The 13,656-nt window shown below is 37.9% G+C and overlaps 1 long non-coding RNA gene across 9 annotated transcripts in view; it reads left to right on the forward strand.

Moving 5' to 3' along the window:
- The first annotated feature begins 1,408 nt into the window (after window positions 1-1,408).
- The window catches only part of LOC105731609 (uncharacterized), a 253,122-nt gene continuing 240,874 nt past the window's right edge, over window positions 1,409-13,656 (forward strand). For 6 of the 9 annotated variants that reach the window (XR_010344612.1, XR_010344615.1, XR_010344609.1 and 3 more), the window contains exons 1-2: window positions 9,424-10,466; window positions 12,862-13,036. This is a non-coding gene — a long non-coding RNA (uncharacterized LOC105731609). The other 3 variants (XR_010344613.1, XR_010344616.1, XR_010344614.1) reach the window with 3 other exon arrangements.

Below are 13,656 nucleotides of genomic sequence, written 5' to 3' on the forward strand. Positions count from 1 at the left end.
AACTTGCCCTCAGCAGTCTCGAGAAGGAAGTGGGGATGGGCATGGAGACCTCCCGGAAAGGATTTTATCTACACACTTAAGAATACTCCTCCTTGACTCTGGTATGTTCAGATACGTGATTTAAATCTCACCCCCTGGACACACCTGTATATTGAAATACAAACCTCGTTTCTCCTCACCACTAACTGGTTAGGAGGAGTTGAGAAGAGGAGTTAAGCAGTATTGGGGCAGGAGAATATTTAGAAGCATCACATTGATTTGTCACTCATTTGCTCAGATTAAGTTTTTGAAAACTTGGGAAAATGTTCCTGTTTTGAAGCTTGTATTTTGTTAAAAGCCTCCCTCACACTGCCGTGGTGTATCATTATTTATCTGAGTATACACATGTATGTAAAGGAGAACAGGAATGCTGCTCCTTTCCTGATTCCAGCAGTGCCGTTTTCCTTTCTATCCACGTGGTTTTAGCATAATTTTCTTCCTCTTTCTCACCAATAGAGATATTATAGTATACAAAAGCAGGGCACACCTGTGACCAAATACAAGAAACATTGGCCTGGAGTGTTTGCGAACATTCCTTGGGATCCATCGCTCAAGATTTCCCCCTTCAGATTTGAAATATTCCCCAAACGGGTTTAAAGGTGTGGGCGGGTGGGTTAACACATGAGAGCAGTCCAAAAGTAAAGGGAGGTTGGGAGGGGGTCGCCTACGTAAACCTACCCTTGGAAGGCTGAACAGGAACACATTGAAAGTGCATTAAGAAGAGACTGTAAACAATGATACTCAGGGCTTTCAAAAATCATAAAACGGATTGAAATATCTGATTCATTATTTATTCATCACAGCGCAACTTTGCAAATGTGAGAATAGTGTTTGGAAACCAAGTGCCTTCTATTTAGTACATCAAATCAGCAGATGGGTCTCCCTTCCAAACTGTGGCGAAAGGGTTAAAGCTATAATTTTAGAAAAGAATCTCAGGAAATGACACTCAGATCTAATATATTTCCTTTTCTTTCTGGCAATAATATCCCCCAAAGAATAAATATATACTTATTGATATCATGATAATGTTTCTCATTCTGAGTACAAGTGTCAGACTGATTCCCGTTTGTGTAAGTGTTTTTAAAACTGCGAGGACACTTTCACTACTCTGAAAGCTGACGAGCCAATGAAGGGGAACTTCTTTTAACTCTATAATAGCAGGTTACATAGTAAATGAACACTGATGGTCAAATAGCCAATTATGGTATAAATATCCGTTGTTTACAGAGAGGTGTTAAATGAGCCCTTGGAGTACAAGAGATTAGGCCGATCTACGCTACAATTTGTTCTTCAACCCATTATGTCTTCCCTTTAAAAGGCCAGTGCCATTGTAGGTAGAATGCACACAGAACATACTTCTCTATGTTGATTTTAGTTTGCTTTATTTCGATGCACACTGTTGTTTACTTTTTAAAATTTAAATAAATGTCAGCATTGTATAATTTCTATGTTAACAAAGCAGTGAGCAAAATCCCTTGTATGTTTATAAAATATTATTGTTTAATTCACATAGTTTAGAAATTCCAAATGTTGAGAATAGGAAGGAGGCCAAATACCATCTGTTTATAACTATGATGCATCGTAATATGTGTACTTTTAAAAGGAGTTTGGTCAATCATGCCACTATTTTATCTGCTTGGAATATGTTGGAGATTTAAAATGTAATTTACAGGATTACTTTTAGTGCGTTGCATCCAACTGTGAGTTGTAAAGAAATCGGTCTCTTCTGTTTTTCTCAAATTAATCATGTAACAGCCCCAATTAATGGGGGCTGTTAAACGTGTCGCTTTTTGCTTAGCTCCAGAATTCCTCTAACTTTGGCTCAGTCCACCTTCTTGATGCTGATAAAAACTCCAAGGACAAATGAAACAAAACACTCCTAGCTGTGTCTTTCTGCCAGGAGATAGTCACTAAGAATGGGAGGCAGGGTATGGTAGCTAATAATTAGCTAACATCAGCCTGAGAAATTACCTGTGAAATACCCTTTGGTACTGAATTGAAAATCATTTGACACTCCCTGATTTAAAATAGTATTTTCTTGTCCCTGAGACTTCTGATTTAACTTACCTTTTATTTCAAATGCCTCTAATTGCATACCATGTAACAAAGGGAGTATACTGACTTGCAATAGATGAACAGGTTTTTGTTTTTGTTTTTAGTTACAAACTCAATTTATTCAGTTAGGAACTCTCCCTTGCTTTGCAAATTAGGAATTCTCAGCAACTGGGCCTTCAATTCCAGGCAGCCATAGTTTTGAATCCAGAGGTGGTTTTAGGGTGTCACAGCATGGGGTCTCTATTTCAAGATGGAGGAAGTGAAGATGAACTCAGATGCTTTGAAAAAGGTTTGAAAGTGGTGATAAAAAAACATTTATTAGCAAATGATGGTTGCTTGATTGATTTTTTAGCAAGGTAGAATCAGTAAAAAGCTACATCTTGAAATGCTTTTATAAACACATGCAGAAATATGAAAACAAACTCCCAATAAACTGGGCATGTTCTGGATGTTTTACTTCTCAGTTGAGTGTTCAATGAAAAAATGGTGCTGTATAAAGTGGTTTCTCTGTACTATTTAGCAATATCTGTTTTCTCAAACATTTTAGTTTTAGCAGCTTCATCTAAAATTGTACCAACCTAGATTATATACTCATACATAATTAAGAATATTCACAGTACCTTCTCTAAGTAAACAAACTGACCCAGACCCATGTATACTTTTTTTTTCAATCTAAATATTGTATTTCGAAAGCAATTTGAAACAAATATATTTTCTTTCTGGTCAGTTTTTTTTCTCCAAAAGATTAATCTATTGGCTTTTTATGTTATCAAAATATGCTTAGGCTTGTTTTTCTTTGGGTTACAGTAAGAAAATGCCAGACTCCTTTTTCCTACATAATTGCTCATGTGTGTACAGAGTAGAAGAGTGAATCCCAAAAATAATAATAATAATGTTAGGGATAAAGAGGAAAGAGATTGGAGAAAGTGGAGGGGAGGGAGGTGAGAACAGCAAAAGATAGAACTGGGATAAAAAAGGTTTATCAGACAAAGCTTTCCAAATTGCTTTGAGGGGATATGACATAATCATTATAAGCATCATCGTTTCCAAATGAAACCTAGATTGTAAGGGAAACTTTTAAGTGAACCTTTTGATACATGTGAACTAGTTTTTCCATTTAAGTCCAGTATTCTTAAGTGAAGCAAGTGCTAGAAGGTATCCATATTCCCATCGTGGGAGACAGAAAAAGAGAGAGGCATTCTCTGTATTTAAGGCATTTACAATTTAGAAATAAGCCATAGACACATAAAATGAACAAGACTATGTATAATGCACTGTTATATGTTGCCTATTGTAAGTGCAAAAATAATGATGATTTTAAGCGGAGGAATTATTGAGATATGCTTTCCTTCTGAGTACTTTAGCAGTTCATTTCTAGGCAAGTGAAACAAGGCTTAAAATGAATAAACTCTTTGGAACTCCTCTACTCTAATGAATTGCAGTAGATAATCAAGATTGAAATTGGCACGTAGGTGTGCATATCATGTTCCCTTTAGAACTGACTTAGAGCCATGGCAATGACCCACAGTGTGCACATAAGTCATTGCTATAGTCATGTTATCTTGACAGCCAAATCATTTTATAAAATATACTTTAATAAGTTACTATTGAGCCCTGAAGTAAAACCATATAACTTAACCATTACTGAGTGGGCATTTATAGGTATTATATTTAAATTGGGTAAAAGATAAAAGAAAGGAATTAAGAATAAGAAAAATGTATGGGAAGCTATTTGCTTCTTGTGATTAATCTAAGGCATGCCAGAAGCGTCTTTTCATTTTGCTTATGAAGAATTACTGACCCTAAGAAAAGTCGAGGACTGCAAGTAAACAAATGATAAAAACAACAACAACAAATATATTGCTCTTTTAAGGAGAGAATACAGAAAGCGGTAAACTCATGCATTTTAAGCATTAAGAAGAAAAGACATAAAATTTAATACACATAATAAATAATAAATATTCTTCTGTTTCATATGATGGCTAATGAAGGGAGAAGCCCATGTGGAAAATTTGGAAAGAGAGATGAATGTAACAAAGTAATTAACTCTTTGCACCTTTAGCCTTAGAGAAGAGCTAATAGGGTAATACCGATTTCTTTTAAGTTTAGACCTGCAGCAACCATAGAGATCGAATCGGCCTCTACAAAAAAAAAAATAAAAGGAATCCCACTAGCTATCCAACTCAAGCTCCAGTCTCGTTGTTGGCCCCCCACCCCCAACTTTGATACCCCAAAAACCTCAGGCCCTGGAGTCTTTGCTCTTTGATGGAATTCTTGCCTTTATTCAGAGATCAGCAGCAGCTGGGTTCTTGCCTTGTTCTCTTGGACTGTCTACTGATGGAATCTGCCATCTGGTATTCACTCTATTATACTTGGGTAGCTCTTTATAATTTAAGATGGACTTCTTCCTCTGTCCTCTGATTTAGTCTTTAGAATACCCTTGTGACATAGATAAACCATAGCTTTCATCACAAATGTCAGAAGGAGCAACTCAAAATTATACTGCTGGGACGTTGCAGAGCTGGGACTAGATGTGATAGCACATGGCACTCAGTTTGCTCCTTCCCCTTAGACTGGGTGTCATACTTTGGTTTTCATTTGGATTGCGAGCATATGAATACATTACAATTACCCTCTTTGCATTGGGTGGGGAGAAGAAGGAGAAGAGGAGGGGCTGAAAGGAAAAAGAAAGGAAAGAAAAAAATCTCTTTAGGCTTTTCTGTAAAGCGGAGAAGGATAAGTCTTAAGTCTTTAAATAGCTTCCTTTCTGCTTACCAAGATTAGTCAGGAGGGAAGCACTTCCTAAAATTTGTATCCTGTAAAGGAAAAACGAATTCCAGAGCTACCACGAAGCAGTGTACTTTAACAGATAGAAATCTGAAGTCGGTAATCCATTGCCAGAGCTCCTTAATGGGTTCTGGGATATGCATGAGATGCCACAAGGTGGATTTGGAGTAAAAGGTGAAGAACAACTCTGCTTAAGAAATTAATAGGAATTTGGGAAGACTGAAGAAAAAGAAAACCTTATAGAGAGGAAAAGAAAATCGTCACAGAATAGAAGGACATAAGCAAAGACTTAAAGGTAACATATCTAGCAGCAACCCATAGTGGGATAGAGTGGATGATTTCATTATTTTTATTCAAGGATTGGATTACACTCTGTTTTAAGCTTGTGCCCCAATGTCATCTCTACCTGTAATCCCAAGCTTTCATTGAAAGCCGGCTACACTGAAACTGGCTTGCTTTAGTTCCACATTTGGGGAATGAAGGTACAGAGAGGGTGGACAAAGGTGACAGTGCAGAAGGAATTATTTGAAATAAAGACAAGGCCAGGTGTGGTGACTGACTCCTATAATCCCAGCACTTTGAGAGGCTGGGGTGGGAGGATCATTTGGGGCCAGAAGTTTGAGACCAGCCTGGGCAAAATAGTGAGACTCTGTCTCTACAAAAAACTTCAAAAATTAGCGAGATGTGGTGGCACCTGCCTATCATTTCAACTACTTGGGAGGCTGAGGTGGGAGGATCACTTGAGTGCAGGAATTCAAGATTGCAGTGAGCTATGATTGCACCACAGGCAAGGCAATGGGGCAAGACCCCATCTCTAAAAAATGAAATACAATAAAGACAGAGAATATTATAGAAGTGGAAAATGGGGACAGGAGATGACTGGGAGAAATGGAAGCCCTCTGAGAATGAACACTAAGACACAAGGAAACCCATAATGCAGGAGGTCTTGGGGGAAACCAGGCAGCTGATTGTTGATGTTGCAAACACTTGGACATTTTTGGCTATTCAACATCTACCTATCCTTCTGTCAGATCTGAAATTCTATTTGAGGAAATAATAATTTCTTACTGATATTATCAGGCCTGGAAATGGAATCTTGCCTTGGAGAGAGGAACAAAAAGACAACCTCTATATTCCAGTCCTTCTTACCTGGGGGAGCCCAACCAGACTATTTCCACCAAAAGATGGTGGGTGGGGGTCTGTTTCCTAACCTCCACAGATACTGGGATTTTTACCAGTCCCAAGCTCAAAAGTCCAGCCTCCGTTTGATATTGTTCTCTATCCACTAGGATTCCGTCAGGTGCGGGAAACAGAATGTCCTGGCTCTACTGACTTGTTCCGCAAGGAAAACTTATTTCAGATAGCAAGAAGGATGGATGTGGAGTGGCTACATCTTTCCACTCTGTCATCCTGACATGGCAGCCTTTCTTCAGCTGACCCCTTATGGTCACAAGAAGGCTGCAGCAATCCAGCCATCACATCCTCACCATATATCTCTTTCCAGATGCAGGAGAGGTTTTTTTTAACTTGTCTCCCTGCAATCAGGAAGAGTTTACCATAAGCTCATTAGGAGACTCCCCCACATACCTCACTACATCATATATGCATAAACTGGCAGTGGGAGTGGAAATTCGATCTATCAGTTAGAATCTAACCCTGAGCCATATAGGGGGTAGAGGGATGAATAGACCATAAAAAAATTAGGATGAAGTTCACAAAGACAAAAGAGAGGAAATGACTATTTGATAGCTAATCCATACTGCAGCTTCTCCCAATAAATACATTCATGTCTCGTTTAGTCATTTTGAGTTTCTGTTGTTTGCAAATAATTCTAATTAATATCCTTAGTTATAGCTACCACTGAGATTACTGAGATTATTTAAATTTTGGAAAGCTTTTAATAAATAGAGATATAATTTTCTTTTACTGTCAAAGTTATTTTTTACTTTTTAAAATTTATTCACTTAATGTATGTGAAGAGATGACTTGGATTTTAGAAATATATATTTTTTTACTCTTCTAGATGTCCAGCATGTATTGACCACAACTTAAGTTCCATAAGTTTCTACATATGTTTAATGTCTTTCTTTGACATTTATTCATGTGTTCCTTTTTTTTTTTAGACAGTTTCACTGTTGTTGTCCAGGCTGGAGTGCAATGGCATGATCTCGGCTCACCGCAATATATGCCTTCTGGGTTCAAGTCATTCTCCTGCCTCAGCCTCCCAAGTAGCTGGGATTACAGGCATGCACCACCACATCTGGCTAATTTTGTATTTTTAGTAGAGAAAAGGTTTCTTCATTTTGGTCAGGCTTGTCTCAAACTCCCGACCTCAGATCCACCTGCCTTGGCCTACCAAAGTGCTGGGGTTATAGGCGTGAGCCACCACGCCTGGCCATGTTCCTTTTTTGTTCATTCTGTAATTCATATAGTCATTAATTTCTTCTTTGTTTATTCAAAAATCATTATTAGATACATGACATGTATATGGAAGACAATGGATTAGAAAGAAAAAAATATTAAAACATTTATAGAACCTCAAATGAAGGTACATTTATTTTCACTTTACAACATTTTTAAAAAGGGAGCAGTGGGACAAAAATGAGGAACCTGTGGGTGTTCCCAGCCTTCTCTTCTTGCTAACAAATTTCTCTGCTTTGCCTGCTTGGTTTTCTCCATTCTTTGTGTTCTGAGGTGAGTCTTGCCTTGACAGACAAGTTCTTCTGGGCTTTAGGGATGAGAATAGGGAGGAAAGGAAGAAAGAACAAAAGTTCAAAAGATTAAATTTGGAGGAGGAGGTTATCTTGACATGAGAGTGGAATCTGAAGACCGATATAAAGGAGGAGAAGCAGCTGCTGTGTGTGAACCACTAGATGGGGGAGGCAGAGGGGGATTTTTAAGAATAGCTGTGGACTCTGTGCCCTTCATAGTGTTCAAGAAAATAAATGAAGAACTTGAGTCACTTTGAAATTATTTTTAGCTGCTGCACTGTGGTGGGGTTTGTATTTTTATTTGTTTTTTTAATCATGATGTTCATATGGTTATTACTTTGTAGTATCCAGGGTTCTATTGGATTGCAAGTGACAGAAATTAACTCACACTAATCAGGCATTAAATTTGGCTTATGTGTTGAAAAGTCCTAGGAGATGATCTCCGGGAATATGAGGACCCAATGCTCAAGCATATCTCTCTCTCTCTCTCCCTCTCTCTCTCTCTCTCTCAATCTCTCTCTCTGCTGCTTTCTCTGTCTCCTCTCTCCCCCTTTCTCCATCTCTCTCTCCCTTTCCCTCTCTCTACTTTTCTCGGTCTCTCTCTCTCCCTTCTTGTTCTCTCTCTTCCTCTCTCTCCCTCTCTCTCTCCCTCCTTCTCCTTCTCTCCCTCTCCCTCCCTCCTTGGACTCTCTTCCTTCTCCCCTCCTCTAGATTGATTTCTTTCTCTAGAAGGCTATGTTGATGTGGTAGGAAAGATAACTTTGGTGTGTTACCTTTGATTCTTACAGCCTCAGAAGAGAGAACATCTCACATCCACATCCAAATCAGACCCTGGCAAAAGAACATTTATTCACCCTGCTCTGGTCACTTTCCTACCCTTGTGGTGGGAGGTTAGGGAAACTAAGGAAGACATCATTTTAGATAACCACTTCAGTGTTACATTGGAATGGATCCTTCAATCCATGTTAAAAGAAACTTTCCAGCTGTTAGGCAGAGGAATGAGTTGTGCTGTAGTTGATGTTGTATTTCTTGTCAAACAAGTGTCTTCTTCATTGAGTTATTTCCACTACTATCACCATATGGGGTTGAATTTTAACTTAAATATAGATCTCTAGTGGTCTTTTTAAATGTCTCCCAAAGGACTTGACTCCAAGGTAGCTTTGAAATGAAAGTTATTGAATATGCAGAAAAAACATGGGAATAGAGCTGCAAGCAGAGTCACAATAAATGAGGCAAATATTCTGCCCTTGGAAAAATAAGGGACTTACACTTAAACGTCATCTAGAAACACCCAGCTCCTTTGCAGACTTCCTAAGAAGGGAAGATGCTCAGTAGGAGACAAACCTATGTTTCCTTTTGTTAATGAGACTGCTCAAAGTAATTCCCTGTTGCATACCAGACAGTATAATTAGAGACGTTAAAAAGAGATCCTAGAATTTCTGTGCCACAGAGGTTGGATGACCATTTACTGCATTGTGGACTATAGTTCAGGTGTCAAGTATCTGTTAAAAACTACTTGTTGATTTCTATGAAAAGTTTTTCATTTCCAAGGATAGGAGAGTCAGTTATGGCTCAATGGCAGGATGGTTGGGGGACATGTCTGAGTTTAACCAGATTGGGAGTGCATATAAAACTTTGGTATTCTTTCATATCCCTAAAAAATAGGTATTGGTTCTGAGGGGTAAAAGAGATCAAGGTCATAAGCCCTGGTTCTATAAAGGACAGGTCGCTAGGATGATGTGCATAACTGTTGGTGAGCAAAACTGCCTGAGAAGATATTTGAAACTCTGACTATGAGACTTTGCTCAGACCATGGAAGAAAATGGTATGTTGTTGTATAGATAAACATAATTGAATAATCTATTGCAAAAAAAAAATTGTGTATATACTGTTTACTATAGTTATAGTAGATTGAATGATTTTTCCCTCTTCCTCCTTGTTCTAGGATTGTACATTTTATATGTATGCCCATTTCCATGTGGCTCTGTGCCTCCTCTAGAGGAAGCATAGTACTTTCCCAATCCATTGATGTCAGGCTTGGCCATGGACTTGCTGTGACTGTTGGAACTGGGTTGAAGGACAGTGTGCCTGTTCCAAGCTGAGGCCTTAGCAGGCACTGCAAGTCTCTTCAACTTCTATCATCCATCATGATAATACCATAGCCTAGGTAGCTACTGGTCCATGGAAAATTTAAAGATACGTGAAGCCAACCTAAATCCAACTCAGCCTGGAGCCCAGAGCTGGGAACCTGAAGTTGAGTTTTGTATAAGCAAATGCATGAGGGAGGCATTGATGCTTATTGTTTTAAACTACTGAATTTTGGGATTTTTTTTTTGAGGATTATTATAGCAATAGCTGACTGAGAGAGTAGTATTCTTTCCCTCTCCCTACAAGCATTTTGAAATCGATGGTATATCTAACAACTCATAGCATTGTAGGATCAAGGAAATTCAGTAATTACATGGTTAATCATTTAATTTGAATTATGAGAAGTGATATGAGAGGGGGCAAAAAACACAAAACACAGAGAAGTGACCTAATCTGAGAGTCGGGAAAGGTTTTTCTGAGGAAGTAACATTGAAGCTGAGATCTAGCCTTTGGCTAAATGAGGTTGAGGGATGGGGAGCATTCCATGTGAAGAGAGCAGTTTTTGCAAAGCCCTTGAGGCAAAAAAAACCTCACTGTATAACAAGAAGTGTCTGGAAAGCAGAGAGAAATCAGGCAAATGGCAGAAAAAGAGAGGGTGGGGAGTGTCAGCTTCACACAGTGTGATAGGCTGAACTGTGTCTCTCCACAGATTCACATGTCGAAGCCCTACCTCCTATACCTTGGAATGTGACTATTTGGAATAAGATCTGCAGAGATGTAATTCAGGTAAAATCAGGTCATGTGGGTGGGCCTAAATCCAAGACTGGTGTCTTTATAGAAAGAGGAGATTAGGACACCCAGAGGGAAGTCCATGTGAAGACACAGAGATAAGACAGCCATTCAAAAGGAGAAAGCCTCAGAAGAAATCAGCCCTACCAACATCTTGATCTTGAACTTCTAGCTTCCAGAACTGTAAGAAAATCAATTTGTTGTCTAGGCACCCCTAGTATTTTGGTAGGGAAGCTCTCAGAAACTAATAAACACAGTATGCCCAGGTACAGTGCCCATACATAATAGAAAAGTGAATTGACCAGATTTAGGTATTAGGAAGATTTCTCTGGTTGCAATATAAATGGATTGAAAAGGGGGAGCAGGAGGAGGTTATCACAGTAGCCCAGGGGAACATGATGGTGTCTTAGACCAAGGTGGGGCGGTGGAGGTGGAGACAGGTGGATTGGTTGAAGATACATTCAGTAGAGAAATCAGCAAGGCTTGAGGATTGATTATACAAGGAAGGTGAAGAAGCCATCAAGATGGCATTCTGGTTTGTAAAACAGGAAGCATGGAGTAGGACCAGATTTGGGAAGAGGCTCACCAGTGTGGTTTGGGATAAATTGTGAAACTGTGTTTAAAGTAACTTCCAGTTATAGGATTATAGTGGTCTAGATACCCTGAATATTCTCCCACTACAAATGCTAGAATACCAGATACAATAAAATAAATACTCTTAATAGTTGAGTTTGTAAGAAAGAGAAATCATCAGAGTTGCCAAGAGGAAGAGAGAACTGAGAGCCCGAACAGCAATCACATAGCAAACATGGTAGGAGTGTAGCTGGCATGGGCTGGGGAGGTTGTTATGGTCTCAGAAATCTAGAGGCTTTCATTTTCATACTCACAGAGACAGAAGACAAGGCCATGGAAATTCTGGAGGGAGGTGGGGTGGGGTGTTGAGCCTGATGAACCCCTTATGTAAATCCAGGATCATTTAAGGGCTATCCCTTTAGTGAATTGGTAGACTGAAATAATATACACACAGGCACAAGAGAAAACAAGAAAGCTTGTCTATCTAGGTCTGGGTAGAGAGTAGAAAATAAGCCTCCCCAGAGAATTTGTAATCACAGACATGCACCTCCTATGAACTCAGTGTCAAAATTTCATGGCCCTAAAAATCCCGTATTCACATGTCAACATTTTCCCAGCAGAAGCAAACAGAGAACAAATCTGGTGTGATAAAACGTCATCCCAGGCCACACATGATTCCTCCAGATGAAGTTTGTTAAAGATGAGCTCACCACTCAAAATTACAAAACAAACAGGGAAACAATCCACCTTGAGAGATTTAGAAAAGAGTGAAAACAGCAGAATTATACCTCAAGGATTTAGAACTACCAAAGGTGGATTATAAGATACCTAAGGTTTAAAATGATTAAAACTGAACAGAAATAAAAAATATGAAAAAATAAGATGCTGGTAGATTTGAAAAAGAATCAATTAGAAATTCTAGAAATGTAAAATAAAGACTTTGAAGTACATTCAATGGTTTTAAGGGCATATTAGATACAGCTTAGAGGAAATTCATAAACTAGAAAATATAGGGTTATAAAGACATACATATATACATATATATATATACACACGTACTATATGTATATATAAGGCATCTAGTATACATAATGTGTATATAAATGTCTTTATAAATACATACGTATACAAATACATACATAAAGGTTAGAATAAAGAAATTTCTTTGAGTAGGAATTTCATAAGGACTCTGTAAAGGGAATTAGAGAAACTTTGCCTATCAAAGCAGATTACCTATGAATGAATAATAATAAGATTGATAAGATATTTCTTAATAGCATCATAATAGAAAAAATAAAATAATAACTGCAAAATGTTCAAAGAAAGTAACTGCTAATCAACAGTTCTATATCTATATATATTTCATACCCAAGCCCATGTTATTCAAGAATTAGATCAGATACAAATATTTATTTTCAGATAATAAATGAGAAGCTGTGACTCACAGAACTTTGTTGAAAAACAAGTCAGAATATTCTTCGATAGAAAGAAATTTAATCCAGAAAAGAATAATATCAAAGAAGCAATAGTGACAAAATAAAATAGTAAATATGTAGAAAAATCTAAGCAAGTATTTCTGAATAAAAACAAAATGGGACATTTTTAAAATCTTACAGTAGTTATTTCTGAGGGGAGGAAGGCAAAACTGGGCAGGTCGACACTATGAGTAATGTTTTATTTCTTAAGTTGAAGAGTGAACAGAGGCTAAGAGTCTATAACTCTATTTCTTTTTGTCTTAAATATGCCATAAGAAATAAATAAATGACATATATAAATACATAATTTTTTTTTGAGACAGAGTTTTGCTCTTGTTCCCCAGGCTAGTGTACAATGGCACCATCTTGGCTCACCACGGCCTCCACCTCCCAGGTTCAAGTGATTCTCCTGCCTCAGCCTCCTGAGTAGCTGGGATTACAGGCATGTGCCACCATGCCTGGCTGTAAAGACGATGTTTCTCCATGTTGATCAGGCTGGTCTTGAACTCCCAACCTCAGGCGATCCACCCGCCTCAGTCTCCCAAAGTGTTGGGATTACAGGTGTAAGCCACCACACCTGGCAATAAATGACATGTTTTTTTTTTTTTTTTAAAGTTCAGTGGATACAAAGGTCTGAAAGATAGTAACATTTAAGACAGGTAGAGAATAATCAGACTTTAAGTATCTTTATATTCTTGTATTATTTAGATGAAGGGTAAACATATTCATTAACTCTAAGCCTTATAAAGCTAGGGTAAAAGAATGGAAATAAAATATGCTATTTCCAAACAAGAAGAAATTAAGAAAAAACTTGATTGGCCCCCAAATGAACAAGAAAGCAGGAAAACAGAAGGGCAGCAAGTATAAATGCAGAATATAATGGTGGAAATAAGTCCAAACACACAAAGCATTACAATAAATTAAGCACTCTAATGTTATTACCTAAAACATATATTAAAAGATTGAATTTTAAAAATTCAGGTAAATGATGTTTACTAAAGACACATCCAAACCTAGGGGCATAGAAAGATTGGAAGCAAAATTCTAGGAAAAGAAATGCCAGTAAGTGCTAACTAGAAAAGGAAAGTGTTATATTAATGTTAGAAAAATAGACTTTTAAGGCAAAAACATTATTGAAG

This window comes from Aotus nancymaae, unplaced genomic scaffold, assembly GCF_030222135.1.
Source record: "Aotus nancymaae isolate 86718 unplaced genomic scaffold, 86718_ANA_hifiasm-v0.15.2.pri h1tg000029l, whole genome shotgun sequence".
In the NCBI taxonomy this organism is placed as follows: Eukaryota; Metazoa; Chordata; class Mammalia; order Primates; family Aotidae; genus Aotus; species Aotus nancymaae.